This window comes from Cavia porcellus, unplaced genomic scaffold (assembly GCF_034190915.1).
Source record: "Cavia porcellus strain 051 isolate PalLab524CR breed Dunkin Hartley unplaced genomic scaffold, mCavPor4.1 scaffold_30, whole genome shotgun sequence".
In the NCBI taxonomy this organism is placed as follows: Eukaryota; Metazoa; Chordata; class Mammalia; order Rodentia; family Caviidae; genus Cavia; species Cavia porcellus.
Window position 1 is genome coordinate 32,137,556 of NW_026947513.1, and position 14,368 is coordinate 32,151,923.

Here is a 14,368-nt window from a genome sequence, read left to right on the forward strand (position 1 = left end):
TGTCATAGGATGTTGTCTTAAGTGCACTGGTTTAACATGTCCCACCAATTCTACCTCTATGGGAGGGATGTGGGCTGCCAAACCCAGGGGGTTGCCTTCTGCCCAGACCAGAGGAAATTGTTGAGTCCAAGAGGGGGAGTTCAGGGCTACCCGATGGTCTAGCTCCACGAGGCAGTATTCCTCTTGTAAAGGAAAAGTTACAACCAAAACACGAGCTGGAGCAGAGAGAAGCTCTTCTCCAGGAGTCAGGATCACTTCTGAGCTTCTGAGGTGGTGAAAGAAATTTGAGCTTGCAGCTTGCGAAGTAAATCTCAGCACAGAAGAGGAAGAGGATAGTCAGGTATAAGTACAAAAAAGTCACTAACCACTTGCCTGAGCCAGACCAGCCAAGACTCACAAAAAAAAAGAGGAGGTTTGGCCAGTTGCTCTCTGCACAGTTATGTTGCTTAGAAGTGGGCTACTGGCTGAGTGCCTGGATAGGTTGGCTCCTGTATCCACCAGGAATTGGACAGGCTTTCCCCCAACATTCATGGTTAACATGGGTTCCCCAGGCCAAGGCATGTTAACCAAAAACATGTTCACCATCAGGCATTTCCAGCTTGTAGGAAATCATATGGCGTGAACATGAAATAAGCTTCCCGCAGATGCTCAAGGAGAGCAGAAGGGCTCTGGTCGGTTGCCTGGCATATCTCTGCCATGCTTTGCAAATTTGTGAGTTGTCAGGCTGCCACATGAAGCCCTTTTCACGGAGCCACATGGTGATCATTTAAATTCTTAATCCTATCATCTGTGTTAGGGTTCCAACTTGGCGCTTCCTAGGGTAACACATAGCTCAGGCTATCTGTAACTTCCTATGGTGTGCCTGGCCCTTCAGCTTTTACATGGTCTTCTGTTCCTTCCATATTCTCTTTCTCTGTCTCTCTCTCAGTCTGTCTGTCTGTGTCTGTGTCTCTCTCTTTCTCTCTACCTCACCTCCCTTCTCCCCCTCTGAGGTAAACAGACTATTTGCTGACAGTTGCTGACAGTCAATCCAACTGGGGTGGTGAGTCTTAAATACTGATTCCATCAAATTAATCAGAGCATGTGGCTGCTCAGAGAATGGGGAATTTTGAGTTTTCCAGTTATACAGGTTGTTAGAGCTAAAAGGGATATTTACGACTGAGGAAGGAGACCATACAGGTGGCTTTGCATTAGACAGCCTCTCCTGAAGTACCAGCGCCCGTTCAGGAAGACTCCAAACATCTGTTGGCTATTTAAAGCCTAACTTCTAGCTAAACATCTATAATCAATAAGTCCTAAAATAAGTTTTCAAAACTAGGGCTTAAGAGTTTCAAAAGAAAAAGAGGACAGAGAAAAGCAAGCAAATAGTGGGGGTTATGAACACTCGCATACCACCATGCTGCCTTCATCCAGCATGGAGATCAGTGATCTGATTGCTTTCTCCATCTGCTAGTGGGAGTAAACTTGGACAATTGTCACATCTGGAGGTGAATGGGCAGAGGGGCTTCTGAGCAGGGGCCCACCAAGCACTCACAGGCTGGGTGCAGAAAGCCGTGGCTTGGGGGACATGGAGGGACATGGAAGGTGGTACTTGCCAAAATGACTACAGCCTCAGGACAGCCACCACTGAGCAGCCACGGCCAGTGTAAAAGACAGGGCAGAACCTTTTCCTTTTAGAGCTCATTTCCTCCACCTCACCCCTCACCAGCCCACTAACTTTTGAGGAGCTTGGGTTTTTTCTTTTAATTTTCCTTTTTCTTTTTCTTTTTTCTATATTTTTGTTTTTCTTGTTCTTTTCTGTTATTCTCATGTAATTCTATTAATTTTCTTTTATTTCTTAATAGGATCCTTTATCTTGCTTTTCTTCCTCATCATTCAATGCTTAGTCAAGTTTTACTTCTTTTTCCTGTTCTCCATTCCTTCTCCTTTACTAGTATAACTATTCAGCTTTATTAATCTTTAGCTAGTTAGCTCTATGCTATTACTATTGAATTTTTTTATGGCTAGTGGAAACATAGTTACATTTAGTACACATTTACTGTATGTTAATATATGGGTTGCCTTATTGTTTATAATTATAGATTTCTTATATTGTTAAGGGTGATACATTATTCATTTTTATGGTATTTTTTTCTATATGGCAAAATGTGAATTGCCTTTGTGTCATTAACAGAATGGTGGTGAATTATCAGAAATCTTAGTGCTGGCCCAATTACACTATCCCTTCAAATTAACAGAGGAGACTGTATCTTAGGACAAAGACAAGTACCTATAGTTTAAAAAATAAAAATAAACTATAGAGACAGAAGACAAAGCAACAAATGCATCCAAAAATTTCCAGCTATACAAAGCTGATCAAGAGTAGGGAATCAAAGGACAGACAGCTGAATTATTTGAGATGAAAAAAGAGAGGTTTAAAAAGAAAAAAAAAAAAAGTAGGTGCTCAATGAGCTTGAAGACATAACTAAACAGATAATGGACCTTAAATGAGTTGGGCATGATGGGGCATGCCTATAATTCCAGCAGTTGAGAGGTTGAGGCTGAGGATCACTGTGAGTTTGAGGCCAGGCTGGGCTACAAAATTGAGTTCAAGGCCAGCATGCACTACGTAATGACGTACTAATCCTGTCTCCAAAAATAAAATAAAAAGAAAAGAAAATATAGCAGTGATTTTACAGAAGACACTAGTAAGTTAGCTAAGCTAACTTGTCTATATTGTTAACTATTTCCAAAGTCATTCCTGGCAGCTAGAATTATCCTAATTCCAAAATCAGAACAGGACCCACCCAAAAGAGAGAATTTGGGCCATTTTCTTAAAGAATGCAAACACAAAAAAATCCTTAAGATATTAGTGAATACAATGTAACAAATATCAGAATGATCATATATAATAACCACGTAGGATTCTTTTCAAAGATGCAAAAAAAGTTCAACATCCACAAGTTGACAAATGCAATACATAACACAAGCAGAAGCAAGGAGAAAAAAACCATCTCAAATGACAGAATCCATTTATGATTTTTAAAAAAACCTGAAGAAAACAGGCATAGAAGGACTTGATCTCAATATGATAAAAGCCATTTATGACAAACCAATGATCAACGTCCTATTAAGTGTGGAGGAAATGAAAGCTTTTCTTCTAAAATGAGGAACAAGATAAAAATGCCTGCTCTTACTTCTGTTCAATATACTTCCTAAAATATTAGAAAGAGCAATTAGGTAAGAGAGAAAAATAAAATGGGTAAGTATAGAAAGGAAAGAGTCAAATTATTATCATTTGCAGATGACATTATCCTTTACATAGAAGACCTAAAACATTCCACCAAAAGACTTGTATATTAATAATCAAATTCAATAATGTAGCAGGATAAAAAAATCAATGGCATTCCTGTACACTAAAAATAACTTCATGGAGAAAAAAATTAGGAAATCAGTACCATTCACAATGTCATCAGAAAAAAAATCACTTAGGAATTAACCTCACCAAGGAAGGGAAAGACCTCTACAAACTGAAAACTATAGCACTCTGAAGGAGATTGAAGAGGGTATAAAACAATGGAAACATATTCCCTATTCCTGTATATGCAGAATCAGTACTACTAAAATTTCCATTCTTCTAAAACTAATATACAAGGCCAAGGATTTAGCTCAGTGGCATAAGTGCCTGCTTAGCAAGTACAAGATCGCGAGTTCAATCCCTGGTACCAATAAATAAATAAATAAATAAATAAATAAATAAATAAAATAAAACTAATATACAGATTTAATTCAATCCCAATCAAAATACCAATAATATTCCTCATAGGCCTAGAGGAAAAATCCCTAAAATTCATATGGAACCAGAGGAGACCAGCAAAATAACAAGACTGACAATAACAAAATCCTGGGCAACAAGAACAAAGAAGGGGTGTCACAATCCTAGACTTCAAATTATATTACAAAGCTCAAGTTATAAAAAGAGTATGGTATTGGCAAAAAAGACATGTAGATCAATGTAGCATAATAGGAGATGCCCAAACAATTGCAAGTAATTGTGCTATTTGATCTTTGACAAAGAAGTTAAAAACATATGTTGGAGGAAAAACAGCCTCTTTAACAAATTGTGCTGATAAAACTAACTATCCACATACAGAAGATTGAATCTAGACCCTATCTCTCACCATGTACGAAGCTGTAAGTGCATCAAAGATCTAAAAGTTAAAATAAAAACATTTCATCTTCTAAAAGATAAAATAAGCAAACACTTTCTGAATATAACTCCAAAGGCACAAGAAATACTATCAAATATTAATAAAGGGGATCATATCAAATTCAAAACTTCACAGCAAAAAAAGACAATCAATTGAGTGAAGAAACAAATTTCAGAATAAGATAATTTTTTTCTAGCTATTTCTCAGAGAACTAATTTCTAGAGTATATTGAGAACTAAAACAACAATAACAACAAACAAAGATCGTGTATTATGGATGGTGGCACATAACTATAGTCCCAGGACTTGGAAGGCTGAAGTAGGAATGTTATGAGTTCAAGGCCAGCCTGAAGTACACAGTGAGACACCATCTCAAAAAAGGCCCTCAATGAACAGACAGTTCTCAGACTAATTACAAATCGTCACTAAATAAATGAAAAAATATTCAGTATCTCTGACCATTACTGAAATGTAAATTAAAACAACACTGAGATTCCATCTCACTCCAGAAAAATGATCCATCATAAAAAAAAGCAAAGAAACACAAATGCTGGTGAGGTTAAAGGAAAAAAGAATTCATATATATTGTTGGTGGGAATGTAAACTGGTACAAGCATTATAGAAATCAGAATAGGGATTCCCCAAACACTAAGCAATTTCATTTGATCTCACTAGTCCTCTTCTCAGTATCTTCTAGAAAGAGTTAAAGGTATCATATTGTTTACAATTATACAAACACAATAGCTAAATCTTGAAATTGACCAATGTCCACTAACCCATGAATACATAAGGAAAATATGATATTTATACATAATAGAGTACTACTCTGCCACAAAGAAAGATAATCCTGAATCATTTGTAGGGAAATGGATGCACCTGGAGACTGTAATGTTAAGTGAAATAAATCAGTCACACAAGCTTAAATGTTGGATAATCTCTCTTATATGAGAAACCCAACTAATATAATTGCATTGAGAGATCTAAATACCTCACTGTCACAAAGAAATAGATCAACTAGACAAAATAACCAACTAGACACAATTTCAACACAGAAATATTAGAACTGAACCAAACTTCTGAATTATTTATCTTAGTAGATGTCTACAGAGTGTTCCATGCCACAACATCAGAATACACATTCTTCTCAGTGGTACATGATATACTGTCCAGATACAAAACATATTAACTCATAGAACATACTTAAGTAAATGCAAAAGAATTAAAATTATCCCATGCATATTTTCAGACCATAGTGCAATGAAATGAAATCAATGGCAAAAGAAACTATAAGAACTTCATAAACACATGGAAATTAAATAGCACCCTCATGAACAACCAATGGGTCATAGATAAAATTAAAGAAGAAATTAGTTTCTACAATTAAATGATAATGACAGTGGAGCTTATGGAACTTATGGGCTACAATGAAAGCAGTTGTAAGAGGGAAAATTTGTAGCAGTGAATACCCATATTGATAAAACATCAAGCACAAATAAACAACTTAATGGTCTCAAACTTCTAGAAAAAAAGAGCAGGCTAAGCCAAAAGCTCATGTGAGGGAGGAAATTATAAAGATCAGAGCAAAAATTAATGCATTGGAAACTAAGAAAACAATACAAAGAATCAACAGATTGAAAAGTTGTCCTTCAAAAGAGTAAATAAAATTAGCAAACCCTTGCCAACTTTATCAAAAATAAAAAAGACCCAATGTATGCAATGAAGAATGAAACGGTGAAATCACAACAGACTGCCGAAATCCAGAAGATCAGCTATATCTACTTAGAAAAACTTGTAAATGGTGCTGGGAAAACTGGCTCTACACATGCCAAAGATTAAAACTGGACCCATATCTTTCACAATGAACTAAGCTAAAATGGATCAAAGATCTTAATATTATAACAGAAATATTAAGTCTGTTGGAAGATAGAGCAGATAAAAATCTTGGAGATGTTGGTGTAGGCAAACACTTTATGAACAAGGCTCAGATTGCACAGGAACTATCGCAAAGAATCAGCAACTAGGATCTTACCCTACTGAAATGCTTTTGCACAGCAAGAGACACCACCAACAGAATGAAGAGACAACCCCCAACGGGGAAAAAATATTTGCCAGTTGTTCCTCAGACAAAGGATTACTATCAAGAACATATAAAGAACTCAAATCAGCTATCCCAGATAAAAGGCCCAATCAAAAATGGCCATCTGAGAACAATACCCACTTCTCAGATGAAGAAATACAAACAGCTAATAAGTACATGCAAAAATATTCAATATAACTGGTCATTTGAGAGATGCAAATTAAAACAACACTAAGATTCCATCTCACCCCAAGAATGGCTAGAATCAAGAAATCAACCATTAACAAATGCTGGAAAGGCTGTGGAGAAAAAGAACCCTTCTCTACTGCTGGTGGGAATGCAGATGGATGCAACCACTGTGGAAATCAGTGTGGAGATTCCTCAAAAACCTAAGATTGGAAGTCCCATTCAACCCAGTTATTCTCCTTCTGGGTATTTTCCCAAAAGAATTTAAAACATCATACCATAGTAATATATGTGCACCTATGTTTATTGCTTCACAGTTTATAATGGCCAGATCTTGGAAACCATCTAAATGCCCATAGACTGAGGGACAGATAAAAAAGATCTGGTATTTTTATATAATGGGGTACTACTCAGCCATAAAGAATGATAAACTGGACACTTTTATAGGTAAAATGGATGCACCTTGAGAGCATACTAATTAGTGAAATAAATGAGACACATGTTTAAACATTGTTTCATTAGTGTGACAAGCTGAAAGAAAAATGTGTGCATGTGTATGTGTATGTATATGTATATAAAAATACTTAAGATAGCTACACTACTGAGTTTGCTGAAAAGAAAGATTTGTGCTGGTATTGTTCAGACAATTGAATGCAGATGTCTTGTGCTCTGGGTGAATGATCTGGAGATGACAATGCACAATGTACGTACCATTGTTGCCCCAACTGACATGCTTTGAAATTTTGCTGTATTTTTTATTCTTCTTTTTCTTTCTATCTTTGAATAAAATGGATTTTAAAAAAACAAATAAAAACCAAATATTTGGCATCAGAGATGGTAGTTTAAAGAAGTCAGTTTAGTTGAGTGGGTTCATGCAACAGGGAGAAAGGGCAAAGATGAACGGAGTATAACAAATGGGGCACAGAAATAGGGGGAGAGTGGAAAGGGATCTGGACTGTGTGGGCCCCTGAAGATTTCTAAAAGTGACAGGAAGACACTGACAGCCATGGCAGTGGAATCTTCCTTGGGCTGCCCAGTCTGTGTGGCCCAGCCATGTGCTCTCCTTTTCAGGGGGCTGACACCTGCCCCTGGAGTTGTTGATTATTGATGGTCACTCCTGCGACCACCAGAGTACGGCAGAAGTGAAGCTATGTGACTCTGGGCAGTAGATCATAAAAAGAATTTCTCTTTCCCTTTCTCTTCTCTTTTCCTCTCCCTCACCAACTTACCTTGGAAACTAGCCACACTGCTGTGAGCAAGCTTAGACAAATCTGCATGAAGAAACATCTGGATGGTCCATGTGGAGAGTGCACAGGCTTCCAGCCAACAGCCGGCATCGAACCTGGTCTTGAGATGATTCCTAGAGAATAAATCTTCAGCCGATCCCAGTCCCAACCCCTGACTTGTACCACCTGGGGGTCCAGACATCGTGAAGCAGGAACAAACTAGTTCTGCCGGGCCTGAATCCTGACCCAGGGAACCCGTGAGCGTCTTGAAAGGATTGTTCTTCCCACTGCAGTTCGGGGTAATTCGTTACATAGCTATAGTAACTGGGACAGAAGGGTGTAAACAAGGAAGTTCCTATTTTAAAATGTCATTTTGATACCTGTAAGAGTAATGGATTCTAAGGAACAAAAGAAAAAAACTTATCTTGACTCCCTAAAATCTCCCTTCTAGAATCAATTATTACATCCTACATGTAATTCTCTCACATGTCTACTCGTTTATTATACTTACCTACTTCTAACTTCTTCAAGGAGGTTAGCATTTAGAGAATTTTTTGTTCCCGCTAAGAAAATTAAAGTAGATCTGACCTGAGAAATTCTGACAGATTTCCTAATGAAAAGAGGTTCTTATCCCTTAATTCCTTTTAAATTCTTGAGTGTCCTAAAATAAGATTGTTTTCAAACCTATTTCTTATTACTCTTGTATTAAGTGTGCTTTTAGCTGGAACATATTCTTGTAATGTTGTGACTTTGTTAAGTGTTTGAAAAATGTCAGTTGTAATACTTACTCATTCAACAGATACTAGAGCTCTTTGCAAAGCTTTATTTTAGACACAGCAGGGGACAAAAATTCTCCATGGAGCCTACTTTTTCGTTTGTTCTTTTTAAAAAATCTTATTTTATTTAGTAAAAATTTATATACCACCCCATAATGAATGTAACCATTATGCATTGAAAACTTGTGCTAACTTTAAAAAGTATTAAGAAAACAAATTTACATTTCAAGGGTGATCAGCTGGCATTTTAACAGAAAAGCCACACTCAAAGCAGCTATTGTAGAATCACTTGGGAAGTGTGTTCTTGTAGCACAAAAGGCTTTATGTAATGGATATTAGAAACTAACTCCTCCCTAAAATCAGTGCTGTTTGATATATATGAACTCTCTGAAGTATCTGTGGGTGATTCTCTTCCCTATAAGACATTAGACCTGGTAAAGTTTATACCCTCATGATTCAGAATGTCTTACTACTAAAATGAAGTCTGCAATTGATTTTGGAGGATTTTAATTGGCCTAATGACCATAAAGTTAATTATACCTTTGGGATATTTCATTTTCCTGAAGAGAATCTTTCTTGAAGATGTGTTTGAATCATCTGGGATTTCACTGAGTTTACTGAATAGTTATATGACCTGTTTTTCGTGCTTACTAGTTACGTTGCCTAATAAATGTTTACTTATGTAGCTGAAAAAAAAAGACATTCTTACTGTAATTGCCTTCTTAGTCATTTTTTGCTATCTATAAAAGAGCAGAGGATTTTTGAATTAGAAAAGGCATCAAATTAATGAAAATCAGTTTCTTAATCCTCCGGCACGACCCTGATCTGTGTAGAGACACTTTATTTATTTATTGTGCCTCTCTACATAACTGTGATAACAGTACTCGTCTCACAGGTTACTATAAAACTAAGGGAATGGCACTAGCCATTATTAAAGACCCTGCTGATAATTAAAGCTTCACAGTTAAAGAACTTGATGAGACTCTGACCCAACAAACATGTGGGTCAGGAAAGATGTGGCATCAAGAATGGATTGCTTTCTGCTGTGACTGTTTTCTTAGTCCAAGGAACTCGCACTCTGAGTATGATTTATCAATCACTGCTAAAAGAACAGGACTGATCTGTTTCCTTTTATGACTGAAGATGTTGCTGGGTTGGGTGGTGCATACCTGTGATCCCAGCAATTGGGAAACTGAGACTAGCGAATCCCTGCAAGTTTGAGACCAGCCTGGGCTACATAGTAAGACCCTGTCTCAAAAATAAATAAAGAAAGTAAAAATTAAAAAGATAAAATGGAGCATGTTTTAGCAATGTGCCAAACTTTTAATTTTTTCTTACAAACGATTTGATTTAATTTTTATGGTAAATTGTAAGAGGAAAAATATTTCTTAAAGTTTACAAATAAGGAAAATGAAGCACCACAGGTTAAATGTGAACAGATTCATACAGGCAAATAGAACCAGAGTATAAAGCCAGTTCTCTTTGTCTTCAGAGCCTGAGCTTTTTACCTAGTGCTATCGGGTCCTGACCTAGATCCTCTGTCTCCCAAATGAATGTATGGCAGAGGTTTAAGTAAATTGAGACAAATTATATGATTTTAGGGCTCCAGGAGGGTCAAAACCCTTTAGTTGAGCTCAAGACTCCTACTACTAAGACAAAGACTTCTCTGGATCAGCCCGCTTTTATTAGGACCAAGAAGAAAAGGTGGAGAAACTGAGGAAATCTTGGGAAATGAGCAGGACCTTGGGAGTCATTTCAAAGACTTCTCCAAGTAGTAAATTATGCCAATGTAGGAGAACTGTCCTATCTCCAAGTTGACGTTTATGGTAGGAGTGTGACTGCAGGAGTGAAATTCATTCAGCTGCAGTCTCTGTTTATATAATTAGTGTTGGAGCCAACTCAACTGTGGCCTTATCTTGCCCTTTGAGGTGTCTCTGGCCTCACCAGCCACCACAGGCCTCACCCAGGACCAGTGATTCACAGAGGTTCACTTACTATGAATCAGCTCCCATCACCAGGCAATGAGCTGAGGCCTAGGACAGACTCACAGACAAACATAGAAAGCCAATTGGTTAATTTTAAATCCTGCTCAGAGCCGCTGCGCAGTGGTCTCCAACACAGTGCCATATGTAATGATCTTTCATAGAGACTGCCCAATGTGTGAACGGCAATAACTCAACGTGACATGTCTCATTTCCCTTACAATATCTTCCTGGACTTTATCAGACCATAGATGAATCCAGATATCAGTATCCCTCAGGTTTTACAGTGCTGCCTGTCTCTATCACTGCATTGGCATCTATAATTTAGTCTAAGATAGTTTATTTGGTTTTTGTTCTGTGCTTGCGTTAGCAGAGATGCATATTACAAACTCCATAAACTAACTTCATCTAACATAGTTGCTCCTTATTACCTCCCACCTCAATATGTGAAGAATATTGGGTAACTTATAGAATCTGAGAAGAAAGAACTGCCTGACCTTAAGAGAGAGAAAAAAGCAGGATAAGTCTATAGTTTGTTATAGAAGAAATTTATGGACATCTCATTGTGACCAGTGGAATGATTTAACTCCACTGCATTCATTCCGTCCACTGTCATTTCCGAGACTCAGGTTCCTGGCAGAGAACGTGACACTGCACCGAATGTGGTCACATGGCCCATCCTTACAGAGAGGGTGGACTGTGATGAGTTTTCTCACCAGGACCCAGAGCAATTCCACTGTGAAATAAAATAATGAACATTGCAACTCATTAATTAATTCAATTAATTTTAAACCCCTGACAAAAAGCACAGGAACTTTTCAGGCAGAAAAAGGAACCATACATATGAGGAAACTATTTAAAAGAGAAGAGACCCTGAGAAATAGAGCAGTCACAATTTTTGGGATGATGACTTTAGGACAGGCAGAGCACTATAGCCTTCATCATCAAAAATCATTGGGCCCATGATATTTCATGAACTCTACCTCCTTTCTGCTGTTTGGAGCACTGTTTACTGTGATAGTTTATGTTTTGATCATTCAGCAAGTGATGCCTCTTGAATAAGCAAATACGAATACAAATTTTTATGAACACAAATATGCTGAGGGTCAACTAGATGTGGTGAACAGCAGGCAGTCATTAACATTAGCACATTGACATAAAATACATTGAGAGTCTCCCCTAGGCTTAAGTGACCCGTGGTAAGGCCCATTGCTGGTGGTAGGGATGAAATTAAGCCACAGTCCAAAGGCCAGAACCAAAACCAGCAAATGGTCTCCAAAGTCCTGGCACCTCCAAGCAAGCCAAACATTATAGCTGAGGACTTTGACTCAATACAAATTCCTTCTAGCTCACTAGTCTAGTTAGTAAACAGTCACATTACTAGTTAACCATGGTCTATATCTGTGTACTTTTCCAGAAAGCCTCAGTCAAATGCTTACCTGTGTCAGCTATTCCCCCCATCACTTGGACAGCCCACAACACACCCCCAGTCAAGCTGTGAACCTAATAAAGGCCAGAGACACCACGCCTCTTGGTCTTAGGCCTTCCTGAGGCTTTGACCATCCTGATTCCCCTTGTAACTGAGATAAACATCTTGTCTGCGTTTTATTCTGTTGTTGTACTCCTGAGCAGGAGATCGGGGATCCTAGGCCAAGGCCCCAGTACAAATGAGTAGTACATTTATAAAGTAAACTTAGCTTATAAATTCCAAGGAAAGTTAAAACTATATTTTAATACCCCTTCTAGATTTTTATTCAAATTAAATTTTAGGGCCTATGAGTTTTTTACATGATGTTTTGAATCAAGTGTGGTATTATCCTACTCCTTTAAAATTCTTTTGGGAAGTTCTCTCTCCCTAAGTGCTGTCATATTGGCTGCTCAGTGCTGACTGAGAGTGACTGCAGAGCACTCAGTCTTGGCCTGCTTTCAGCTTGGCAAAGACTAGAGGTGAACTAATAAGAACAGTTCGTCCAGAAAAACCATCCGAGGATAAAGATCTCTTAAAGACATAGAAAAATGCCAGACATGTTAAATTCTAATGAAACAATATAAAATTCATTCCAAAAACTCCTCAAATGTTTCTTCACTTACTAAGTCATCTACAAAGCACAAAAAGATTATAATTGTGCTAATGAGGACCTGAAAATATTAAATTGCTTGCCTGAAGTTATGCAATAAATCAATATAAAAATCTGAACAAGAATTTGTTTTAGCCTATATAATCTACTAGATAATGACAGTTAATTAGAAATTCCTGGTAATTTATGGTAACACAGTTAACTAATGAAAAATTAAAAGTCATTTTCCTAGAATTTTAAACTGCATTCACACTGCACTATTCATTTATGTTATTTTTATTAATGTAAACTTCTCACTTGATCTATAATTTTCTTTTATTCTTTCTATATAATCCTCCTACCTCGTCCCTCTTTGATGTAAGTAAGGAACCAAGCTAAGCACTTTTCCTTCAGAATGTTCACCAGGGCGCTAGTACACTAATCCAGTAAGATTTTAAATTCATCTTTCTGGTTATATTTTCTGTTCGCTATTAAGCCCTAAAGTACTGACACATTAAAATGAATATGCTCAAAATAAAATAAAATAAAATGAATATGCTCATTCATTTAGGGCAAAACAATAATTCTCCTGAGTAGTGAAATCATGCTTACAAAACTCCATGAAACAAAATCTTGGTCTTTTAATTCACAATAATGTCTTCTTTCCTTCTAATTGTAATTGCAAATGACTGGAACCAGGCTAGTGAAGACTGAACACTCTTTTATAAAATACTTCAAGAAAACAAACACAATCTATTTATAGATCATGTACTTTGGGGTGATATGTGAACTTTATAAAATATAATTTGTGACTATTAAGATTTTTAATTGTGATCCTTGTGCTGTGAAAATCCTGAGGTCTTATTTAATAGCCAAACAAACTACTAAATATTGAGATTAAGTAGCGTGTGTGTGTGTGTGTGTGTGTGTGTGTGTGTGTGTGTGTGTGTGTGTGTTTAAATTCAAGGTAATAAGAACTCCCTGGGGCAGAGTAAGCCTGTGATGATAATGGCTATTGAATAGAGTTCCTGGTATTTACGTCCCACAATAGAATTATGAAATAGGTACTATTGTTTTTATAAAATACGGAAAAAAATCTAGAAAGCTATACAGCTAGCTGAGCGGGGAGGATTTTGAGTTCGAGTCCAAGCTGGACAATTTAGCCAGACCTCATGTCAAAAAAGACATGCAGTTAGTAATACGTAAGATCAGGTTTGATCTTATTGATATGTATTGACTTATCCTTGCTTTGTTATTTTCCTGATGTTGGCTCCCCCCTTTTTTTCCTTCCCTCTATTTGCCTTCCCTGGTGGATTTGTTCTGTTGGGGTTCAAGGCACTGTAGTCCTTGTTATCTCTTTCTAGAATGTCCTTCAGAACATTTTGGAGGGCTGGTCTAGCGGTCATAAATTTCCCCAGATGTTCTTTGTCATGGAAGTACTTATTGCTCCATTAATTTTGAAAGATAATTTTATGGGCTACATCAATCTGAGTTGGAAGTTGTTTTCTTTTAGAAACAACTGGAGTTGTTTGGAGTACTCATCCCATGCTTCCCTTGTCTTGAAGGTTTGTGCTGAGAAGTGTCGGTTGTGGTTCTGATGGACTTTTCTTTATAGATGATTTGTTTTCTCTTCCCTAACAGCTTTTAAGATTCTATTCTTCTGTTGAATTTCTGGAGTCTTTACTATAATATGCTTGGATGTAGATTTTTTTTTGATCATTGCTAATTGGGGTTCCATATGGCTCACTTATTTACATGTCAAATTATTTTTCTCTACCAGGAAAGTTTTCTGTCATGATGTCTATGAACATTTTTTAATGTTATTTGTGGTATCACCTGCTTATTCATTGACTCCAATTAATCTTAAACTGTTCT